Source organism: Sebastes fasciatus, chromosome 10 (genome assembly GCF_043250625.1).
Source record: "Sebastes fasciatus isolate fSebFas1 chromosome 10, fSebFas1.pri, whole genome shotgun sequence".
Lineage (NCBI taxonomy): Eukaryota > Metazoa > Chordata > Actinopteri > Perciformes > Sebastidae > Sebastes > Sebastes fasciatus.
Window position 1 is genome coordinate 23,559,101 of NC_133804.1, and position 12,033 is coordinate 23,571,133.

The following is a 12,033-nucleotide window of genomic DNA, read 5'->3' on the forward strand; positions in this document are numbered from 1 at the left end:
GAGAAGCCCAGATTCTCCTCCTAACAATGTTGGGAATATAATGACCTTATGCTAATAACGCCCATAAAAACGACAGATAATACACCCCCCTCGGGGTTTTTAGAAATGCTGTTCTGGGTTAGATGTTCTTTCATGTCCTTGGGTTTGTTTTTCATTTATTCAAAAGTAAGCAAACTTTTGGAAAAATGGAATACTCTCGCTGAGATGTAGAAAAATGTTAAGCAAGAACTCGAAGAGGATGGTCTCATAGCACTTATTGAATTCCCACTTTATTACTTAGTTTACATAGTTTTAAATATCTGCCATGGCAAACATCTGACATCCATTCAAACTATTTAGTTAACAGGGATTTAAGGCTAAACAAAAGCTGTTGTGCAGAGGAGGGGATTGGATGTCAGAGTTAGTCTTGGATTTATGAAGTACATGTCATGAGTAAGCACTTTCATTTAGATATTCTGTAAAAGTGAACAGATATTGCACGATGTTTGAGATAAAGCCATGGTTACAGTGTTTATGTGATCTTTAATATCCAACCAGTTTGTTTATAGTGATTGGGATCTGATTACCTCGCTGAGTTTTCAAAAAGCAACCCTTCTGTTGTCCAGTTGTAAAGTCTTTTTGGAAATCCCGCTGGGGGCCTGGCCTAGATGAATCTACATTATCATCCTTATTATGAAAAATCTTTTTGCATTTCAGTCGAGAAACTTTCAGGCTTCAAGGGCATGATTAATGATTAAGAAGGAAAACTTCTCGTCTTTTGAAGCTCTTAGAGACATCAAAGCTATTCAGCTTATTGTTAAACTTAGCTGTGCTTTAGGATATTATGAACTAACACTTGACTGCATTAAAGAGAGTTTCATTAAATGTGGGGAGCGAAGAAAACTGGCAAGAGAACTGTAAGCTGTCAGGAATGTATTTCATTCAAGTATATTTACACTATGTATATATATTCAGTTGGGTTTTAATGGACTGCAATCTTGAATTGACCATATAAATGTTTATGGTCACATATACAGATTTTCCCTAGGAGACGGTGAATGTTTAAACTCATCTTAACCTAAAGCACATACTGTACATACAGCATTATGTAGGTCATAAAATATATGTATAAACTACAAAAAAATCAAATAAAATAAGAGGGGGCAATGTTACGTTTATACAGGGGTTTTAAATTAATGCTCCGAAAACTCTTCATCTGAATTTGACTGTATTCTTGTGGTGTATTCGCTGACAAAGCTTCCCTTTAAATCCATCAACATTAGTGCATATGAGTCACCCTCAGTAACAATACGATTTTCCATCTTGCAATGGATAAACGAGTGTGTGAGAGCATTCAAATTCCAGACAATCCCCCGTTTGCCACTACCAGCTGTTTGGCCACGAGAACAAAAAAGAAAAACATGTTTAATAAATGCAATAGAGTTGTGAGGTTCAGAAAGTATTTTTTTCAGATTGTAAATTCATGTTTCAAAGTTTTACTTCTTGTTGTTCATAAATGTTCCTTTTACAGATATGCAGGAACATCAAGGATAATGTCACAATACTATAGTTTTGTGTTATGGTTTGAATTATTTCAACTTTGTTTCTGAGAAAGCATGTTTATACAGGGTTTTAAATTAATGCTCCCAAAACTCTTCATCTGAATTTGACTGTATTCTTATGATGTATTCGCTGCCAAAGCTTCCCTTTAAATCCATCAAAATTAGTTCATATGAGTCACCCTCAGTAACAATAAGATTTTCCATCTTGCAATGGATAAACGAGTGTGTGAGAGGATTCAAATTCCAGACAATCCCCCGTTTGTCACTACCAGCTGTTTGGCCACGAGAACAAAAAAGAAAAACATGTTTAATAAATGCAGTAGAGTTGTGAGGTTCAGAAAGTATTTTTTCAGATTGTAAATTCATGTTTCAAAGTTTTACTACTTTTTCCTTTTACAGATATGCACGAACTTCAAGGATAATGTCACAATACTATAGTTTTGTGTTATGGTTTGAATTGCATGTTTTGCCTGGCAAATGCTGTATAGGAGAAGCCAGTCAGAGGTATGAATCAGACCTGTTGCAAATTGTAAAACGCTTCATTGCTGCAGTTGTGAATAAAACACATATTTAGCATAGTTGCCAACTGCCAACTGTGTCACCTAAATTGTTCATGCGGACAATTAATTATACTTCTCAACTCTGTAATATGAAATCAGTGGTGTAGATTAGTCTATCTATGGTTAATGTGTTGTGAGGATGGAGCAGAAAAACAAACAAAGATATCCGTGGTGAATGGAGACAGTTTATCCAAAGTAGAATTGTTCCAAAACCAGTATCTGAATTGCCAACAACAACAAGACGTGTCACTCAGTACCTGATCCCTACATCCTGCCCAATTGGTACTGCGGATGTGCAACTCTCAACAAAGATGAGAAAGAAAGCTAACGAGCGAGCCATCTCGCTTCTTTCTCATCTCTGTTGAGAGTTGCATATGCACAGTACCGATCATTGCAGGCGATAGCGGAGAGTGTAACGTCAGCCAGAACTAGAAAAATTCCTGCAATTTGGCAATATTTTACACCGGAACATTTGTCAAACTAGATAATAAAAGACAGTTCTATGGCCTTCATTCCCTGTATGTATTTGTTCATGTTTTACAAAGGGTTTAACCTGAGCCAGGCCTTACAACACTGATAGCAATCATATCACATCATACAGGGTTAGTAGTATACAGCTGTTTGAGGTACATGGAAGCAGCAGGCCAGAGCTCCAGATTGTAATGATACCTCAACCCTGCCTACACAAGTAACCTTTGGGTCAGTCATGAAAACAAGGAGCCCTCAAGAAAGCAGTTCTCAACAACACAGTATTGTATCAAGTTGTATCGTAAGTTTAAATTTGTTGACACACGGACCTTATGCAAACTATTACCTGAAGGCTTATTGACAAAATTGGATTCAGTGATATACAGTAATAGCTGAGTATCAGAAGAAGCACTATTTTGATCGTCATGGCGGACCTGAGCTCCACATCCGCTGTTGGCCTTTGGCGATGGAGACACGGCGGCAAACCTACTGAACTTTTGGACCCTTCATAGTCATTGTCTGTACTTTTGTTTAGTCTCAGACACAGACAGTTGGTCTTCCCCCAAACCCATGATAACAAACAACAGACTCCATTACTTGTTTCACTTGTATCCACATGGTGCCCACAAGCATCACACTGAAATGTGCTTTTAATCCAAAACAAAGAGTCAAATAAAGGTCCATGTCTGATAAAACTGACATTCATAATAAGAGGTTTGATGATGGTGTAAAAGTTAGGAACTTAGAGCTTTAAATCATCAACTGGGCTTGGAAACAGCATGAGATACATCTGACCCCACCGTAAGAACAATCCCCCAGGTAGGGGTCCATGAGCAGGTCACAAAGTCAGTATATATTTATCTCATCACCCATGTCTGTGGTAGGTTTGAGCAAACACCGAGCTCAGACAAATGTAAATACCACAGTGTGAGCTCAGTCTTCTTCAATTTAAGTGATTAAGATCTGATTGTGTAGAGTTCCGAAAAAGATCATAAAATTACCATCAAACTTCTTTAAAAAAACAAACCGCAGGATAATCCAAGTTTGTTGAATCCAAGAAATTTCACTATGAGTCGAAAAGACTGCGAATTACTCCACTGTTCTGGGGTTTTACTGTCTGAACTTTGAGTTACGAGGGTGAAAAGATAATTAAGGGTTTTTAATTTGGTGCGAACAATTTCTTTTTGCCATCTAACTGCTAATTGGCCACCAGCAGTAACCTGATAATCAGACCAAATTACCATTGGTTTCACCTCATTCATCTAGTCTGACATCATGTTCATGTGGCCCGATTTCTGTTTGGAAAAGGGAGTAATCTTGTTAACAACTAAGTGATGCGAAACCGAACGGAGGTGGCTGTTACTAGGAGCAGTTTGATGTTTTTCACAACCATCAAAGAAAAATGCCAATTTAAAGTGTGTTACTTAGAATAGAGCTGCGTTGATATCATCCACGCTTGTCATTCCTTTTGGGTATAACTACATATAGCTAGCCCCGTTTTCAAACTCAAACCAACTGGTGAAAATAACCATCAATGGGCACAACATTAGACCTATTTAGAACAAATCAGAGATGTTGGTGGCAATATAGAGGTCTACAACTAAACTATTATGTTTGGTAGTCCTGCATGAACTTTGCTTTTCTGCTGCCATAAAAGAAGAATAGATAATTATATACTATATAGAGTTGACCAGTATACAGAATTTGACCTCTAGGTGTCACACTTGACTCAGCAGCCGCTTGTCACAAAACAAGTATAGCTGGTCCACCTTAACAGCCCACCTTAAGTGAGCTTGGGCCAAAGTTGTAATTGTAATTACATTAATCGCATTGTCATATTGCTTATTACTAATGCAATACAAGCTGGATTAATGCCGTGATGCCGTCGGCACCCCTTGCTGATGTTGGCTAGAATTTTCCAGAACGTGTCATAATGACAAATGTCGGTTAAACCGATTGACATAAAATCAAACTGGTGTAAGCTTGTACACCGGACCGGACCGGCATAAAAAGAAATCGACCCAACTCTAATATTATAACATTAATTTTGGGGTGATCATTTTTACTTTTTGTTGGACCAATTGATCCCCCTACCAGCAGAACAGGTGGTTGTGCTAGGCATGTACAAGGTGTTAGCCTCTATGAGAGAGAAGCTAGTTTGTATTAAAAAGAAGTATCCAAGCACTGAGACTCTCTTTTGGTTAAAAAAGGTTAAATTCAATAAAGCATTTTTCAGTATAAGCCTCATTTGCATGGTAGAGTTTAAAAGTTGACATCATCTATGTTGTCATGAATAAACAAACTCTGTACACATTTTGTTTGTCCTTCACCCCCTCTAATCCTGACAAGCGATATTACGTTTGGGTCAAAACTTCCCCCTTAAACTAGGGAGCAGATTCCCCAGGGATGGATCTAATAATAGCCCGGCTTGAGATCACTTCCACATCTAACATAAAATGTGGCTGCACCCTGGTTACGATCATATCTTCCCTGCATTTTCCACTATTTTTTGCCATCATGAACCAATCTAAACCAATCTGGGGAATGTTCCCCGGAATGACAATTAAACGAACAAAGAGCAACCTGTGCAATGAACCAAAACAAATGGGGAAAAGAGAGAGCCGTTGCCAAAATCTATAACCTTGCAGCAGCATTTTATGCACAGTAAAAAAAAATGTTTTTGTTTAACATGGGTGTGTTTCAGTCCTGCATGATGCAGTCTGAATTGAGTCCCACAGATGAACACAGTGCACCTGTATCTCTCCCCACAGGTCACTCAGCGATGTGACAACCGTGGTCTTGTTTTGTCTCTAATATCCCTGAGTCCTTAATTAAATAATCCAAATGGGATTAGTATGGAGGTCTTTGAAGTCCCGTGTTCTTTGCCTCGGGTGAAATATCGAGACACGGTGCTTCTTTTGATCAGTGCAATCAAAATCAACTCTGGAGTGGTCGCTGTGTCAGATCCAGTCCAGGAACAGAAGCTTCCGCTTGGCTTCCTCTCCACCGTGAAGGCTCAGGGATTCCCTTATTTGCCACAAAACGCATTATGAGCTCATAATTATAAACTGTCCAGCTGTTGTTGTTTCATGTCTGTGAGGTAATATGTTGTTTAACGACCAAATTTAGGTAAATTAATTCAACTGAGGTAAGCTCGTTCTTGCACTAAATTGGATGTAAAACTTAACATCCTTCCTGTGAGACTTTCAACAACAACAACATCTTATTTCCCAATCTCCCGGGGTGCATCGGGGTGTGCATTTGCCCGGACATCTGAGCTAATTAGCGCTTTCGTCCAGGGCGGGGGGAGGTTCGGGTTCTCAATCTATAGTTTGATTCACAAGCTCCACCTCTGGGGTCTGTCGTGTGTGAGAACCGGCATTTCAAACTTGTTTTGAGGAGAGTTCAAAGTTATTGAGAGAAGACGGCGCTTTGTGTCGCCTTTCATCGCCTTGAAGAGGCTGAAAGGAGTGAAAAGCGTCACCATGACGAGCTCAGTCATCTGTGAAAATAAGTGCCTGTATAATCTCACTATCATTAACATGAAGCCACATGTGATGACGCAGTAAGGTGTTTAGTCTAGGAAAATGGTCTGATTTGATTAAATTTGTAAACATTTTTATTTTATCTTCCATTTACTTTACCAATTAAATGTGCTGATTGTATGATTCACTGATACATTGTAAATCTATGTGAAAAATGTCCATAACAGTTCCCCGGAGTCTAAGGGGATGTCTTCAAATGTCTTGTTTTATCCGACCAACAGTCCAAAACCCACAGATATTCACTTTACAGTGATATACAACAGAGAAAAGCAGCAAATCCGCCCATTGGAGAGGCTGCAACCAGCAAATATTTGGCTTTTTTGCTTGAATAAAACAATTAATTGATTATCAAAATAGTTGCCGATTAATTTTGTGTCAATCAACTGTTCAATTTGTCGGCTATATTGTTTCAGCTCTAATCTTTATATAGAAATGGAGATGTGGGCTAGTTTGACAGTGGGTGAATTTAAGGCAGGCCTATTCATTTGGCGGCCCGTCGGCCAAATCTGGCCTTAATCCAGCCCTTTGATCATTTATAAATATGAAAAAAGTATTTAAAATCTAACAATTTCTTACAATGAGACAGTTTATTCCTGTTCATCAACGTTACCACTCAAACTATTGACACTGTTACGGACTGTTAAAAGCAATATTATTGTGTTTTTTTTTCAAATAACCTGCTAACATTCTAAGTTTATGGGTGTTTACATTGTTTGATTTTTAGAAATCATCATTTTATTAGTAGGCTAATTAATCCATTCATTAGTTATGTCTTGTTAAGCACAGAAAATACTTTTCTTTGGGCTGTCAAAGCTAACGTGATAATAACGTAAATTGGTTTTAACGCCACTTATTCCTTTAACGCATTAACACAATCAATCTTTCGGAGGCTGTATCAGGCTCATTTTTAAAGCCAGAGTGAAGATACTGGCATCATAAGAAAGTACAAAACCTAATCCATTGGTTCAAACTTGCCATACTAGTTTGTCTAGCTAAATAACGCTCCAGACTTATGCTAAATTTTGGTGAGGAAAAACTGGCGTTGCCATTTTCAAAGGGGTCCCTTGACCTCTGACCTCCATATATATGAATGAAAATGGGTTCTATTGGTACCCACGAGTCTCCCCTTTACAGACATGCCCACTTTATGATAATCACATGCAGTTTGGGGCAAGTCAGCACACTAGTTTGCAAGTCAAGTCAGCACACTGACAGCTGTTGTTGCCTGTTGGGTTTGAGTTTGCCATGTTATGATTAGAGCATATTTTTTATGCTAAATGCAGTACCTGTGAGGGTTTCTGGACAATATGTGTCATTGTTCTGTGTTGTTATTGATTTCCAACAATAATTATATACATACATCTGCATAAAGCAGCATATTTGCAAACTCCCATGTTGATAAGAGTATTAAATACTTTTTATACTATTTTGAACAGATAAAAAATGTGCGATTAATCACGATGAACTATTTTAATAGATTGACAGCCTTACTTATTTCGTTTAAAAGTTTTAAGCCAGGCTGTTTAAGCAGAGGGAATTTAGTGAGTCAAACTGAATAAATAAAAAATAAGTTAAATGCAACATTGTGTTTGTTAAAACAACAAACTACTAGGATTAAAAAGGTGTATTGTTTTCACATTTTAATTCCAAGCTTTGCAGATCAGACACAGGAAATGTAAATGTCCGGCCCCTTGGCACTTCACTGTTTTTCAGATCTGGCCCTTCTGAAAGAGTAATTGAATCGGCCTGATTTAAGGTGTTAATGTGCCATCTTTTTAGATATTACACGACAGGATATTCAGATTAACGCCTTTGTCTGTAGCTGTGTCAAACTCTTTCCACTCCACTAATTTGAGTGTTCATGAATATAGTGAGAATTCAGAACAGATTTGGACATTTGTTTCATTTCAGTTTTATGATAGAAATGTTTTGGCACAAAATGAAACAATAAAAAAAAATGACACACAGAACTCGGGCATAATGAAACGCAGTGGGCCCAATCAACTTTTATACAAGCACACGCTCAGGTTAAGTAATGTGCGACACATCAAAACGAGACTAGAGTGCTCACACATGGTGGAGTAACTGTGGTAGCTTTTGATGTCCTGAGCGCCTTACAAGCTGATTAAACACAAGGTTTATAAGGCCTGTGAAACACTGGAGATGTCTCTGCAAAAACCCAGCGGCATGTGGTGTAGCAGTAATTAAGTTATTAAGTCCTTAGTTAAATGTCCATCCTCTGTGCAAGCTGTTGCGAGGCAAATTTATGGCTCAAATTAGATCCACAGCTTATTACAGCCTGAGGGGTATGGAGCTAATTTTGCATGGCGAGTAAGAAGTCAACCAAAATCTTCTCAACAAGTGTATTTGTCCATATGGACCTGTTTAAGGCTGAGATGTGTTCCTTACATAGCGCAGTGCTCAAGGAGTTATGAATTAGCCTGTGACATGCAAACAGGTGCACACGGCCAGAAATATCCACCGGTTAAGCTAATGTTTACTCTGAGTGAGTCACAGCAGGCGTAATGATTATCATTCCACACCCTGTCCAAGATTCCTCCGACTGTATTAGCAACATTACCAATCACAATGTCACGCTCTGTGTTGATGTCCAATCAGCTCATTTGAATAGCATCAAGATGTGTTGATCCCAGATGCTGAGAGGGGAAAGTTTAGTGAAGCGCCGGGGTCAAAAGGTTTACTGAAATCTAAACTTTCAGATTTGAAAGTTTACATTTCTTGTTTCATAATCACAAACAGGTGGTTATTTGCTAAATTAAACAACCGTATTTGCAGAACTTCCTTTGTTTATGTAAAGCAAATTCATCCTCTGTGAGTGAATACTGGAGTTGAACTCAACAGGTGGCCAGAGATACAGTACAACTCCAACCCAATATAATATGCCCGGAAAACAGAATGAACAAATCACACAGTTTAGGTGTGAAATAACACTAAATAAAATACTCATAACTTAGAAAAGCTTTCTTTTATAAGGAAATATCGGATTAAATAATAAATTAACATAATCTGACCAAGCATTCAATGGCAACTTTTCAACGTATTCTCATGCAATGGTTTGTATGATATCTCTACGAACGTCCAGCAACACATGTCAATTTCTGCGCATTACATGCATACAGTCTTTTCAAAATAAACTTCAGTCTTCACAGGAAACTACTTAGTTAGGTTTAGGAAAAGATCGTGGTTTGGGTTAAAATAACTATGGAAGTGGCGGAACTTAATTATGGAAGTTACGTGACAAATAAATCCACGTTGACGTCTGGTTTCACACAGGACATGAACACAGGTCTCCTGGGTGAATGTCCAGTGTTAGACAGGAAGGCAAAAAACAAAACAGACAAAGCGGATGTGGCCTCACCTATATGGTAGGTAATCAGTTATTAATCAAAGAACATATACACATCAGAAGCATTAACGTGCTGCATAAACTTCTGTCAGTCACCACCACTGTGTACATGATGCCTTCATAGACATTAAAACATAAAAAAATTATAATTTTGCAAAGGCATAGTCATATGTTATCACAATTCCCTGCTCTCTCTTAGGGCCTTGGTTAGCATTAGCATTCTCATGTGCTGACATTATCTGAAAGCAGGCTGACATGCCAGCCGGGCTGCTGCTTGGCAGGCTGACCCACTAACCCAGGCCCGCCCTCGGCTCAACTCTAAGCTACTGGAGATTTACTGCTGCCAGAAACTGGCCAGAGCTCTCAGTTTAGAGAAGGAATCACAACTCCCTGGTCAGTAGAAACATGCCTCTGAGTTACGGCCAAAAGATAAGTATCTGATTTTTTTTTTTTTTTTTTTTTTTTTTTAAACGTACATGTTCACATTGATGTTTTAAGAGGATTTGAATGCCCTGCGGTCATTGCATATTCAAAGACTTTAAATTCAGAAAAGAAAACTTCAGTTGGGTGTTTCTGGAAAAGCAGCAGTACACATTCCAGACATAATGTATGGACGCTTGAATATCCATCCGAATGTAAAGGATACCAGGAGCAGAAGAATGCTGCCATGTGTCTTTCTATTTACTTTTGACCTTATCTGTCATGCCAACATCTTAATTCACTTCTGCACAGCAGGTGAAGCTGTTTTTACTGCATGATACTACACAGATTCCCTGGAGATCTGCTCCAGTATCACTTTTTCATCTGAAGTGAGAAAAACTGACTTAAGGGTTTAGTCTTAATGCACAATTACTTGGTTGTCATACAGAGTAAATGTGCATCTGCAGCAGAGGAATGCAAAAAGCTACAGCGAAAGTCTTCTGGCAAGCTACGATAATTTGGTATCACAAACGTGGTATTTAACTTCACGGGGGGAGAGAAGTGAATATTAAAAATCTGTGAAATCGAGGAAGTAACTTTGATTTATTGTGACAAAGTCTGAGGCGGAGCCATCACTGAGGAATGTGAGTTCAGTGTCAAAAACATCTCCAAGTGTGAAGGCAGAGATTGGGCTGTAAATGATCTGGTATCTGTGCTGTAGGGTTCACAGAGGGACAGGAGGTTAATCCAGATGATGGAGTTTTAAAGATCGCTGTCCAAACATTGGACTCTCCGGGCATCTCTGCCCACATACTTTTTGCCTCTCTTAAACTCTGCGGCTACAATATGACTTTTTCGTTTTATGTTTCAATCAACTATGGCTGTCCTCGACCAAAGAAATTCCTCATCTTCACTCATAAGATCTTGTGAACTAATCGATTAATTGATTTAATTATCCACAAAGAATCACCATTTTAAATCTTGTGGTTACCAAAGATGTGCTCATAAGTTTCTTGGAAATACTGTAAGTCATTCAGCATGAAAAAAGCATAAAAAATGACTAATCAACTAAAGACATATTAGTCGATTTAGGGACAGCCCTAAAATCAAGTAGGGTTATCTAAATTGCAGATTGAGATTGGCAAAGCCCATTTTTGTATACTCCTGTGTGAATTAAATACTCGACAAATAAAAAGTACTGAGTATTTTCTCAACTTAAGAACTTCAGTGCAAAATGAACATAACAGTTTTAAGTGAAATTATAGAGAAAAAAGCAAATAAATATATAATAATCGCGATAGAAACAATATAGAAAAACATATACGATAGACATTTTATCGTTTTCACGATATATAGATATCGTCATGTTGCCCAGCCCTAGTTGCAACTACTGATAGTTTTAGGCGTCAGTCGAGAACAGAGATAAGGAGGCAGTTTGTATAATATGGCCATATAATAGCAACGTAGCATGACATACTGAATCCAACATTTTCAAAGATTAACTTGCATGCATTTATAAAATATCACCATTATCAATTGCTGATAAAAGTGTTGCTTGAATTAATTTTTTTATTTTCCTTGCAGCAAAACAAAAACAGCATTTGTTTCTATAATAGAGACCTAATTTCACCCAGAGTTTCTTCATAAGACACTCATGTTTAAAAGACAGATTGTCTTCCAGGAAAAAAACATGTGTTATTACTGTTATTATTGTTATTACTTTATTACCTTATTATTTAAAGCAAACGGCAAGTTTCGGTGCTGGGAAATGAAACCAACACGGAAGTGACAAAAACTGCAGTTCTTCAAATGTCCACTTGAAGCTGGCTCCAAGCATGAGTCAATCCCCATAGACCCCCATGCAAAAATGCCCAACTATAAAGCAGAAATAAACATGTTTACAGCCAGGTACAAAAAAGGTTTTTTTGTCTCTATAGCTAATTTCCCTGTTGATGACAACTGTACTGGGGTTGAATTTGTATATATCGCTTACCCATTTAAATTATACCAAGGCTTAAAGTTAGTTAAAGTAACAATCTGATATACACCATTTGACTCAAATCGGTGGATAATCACAGTTTATTGGCGCATAAGGGAGGGTGAACCTCTATCTGTTCCCCAAACTGATGACT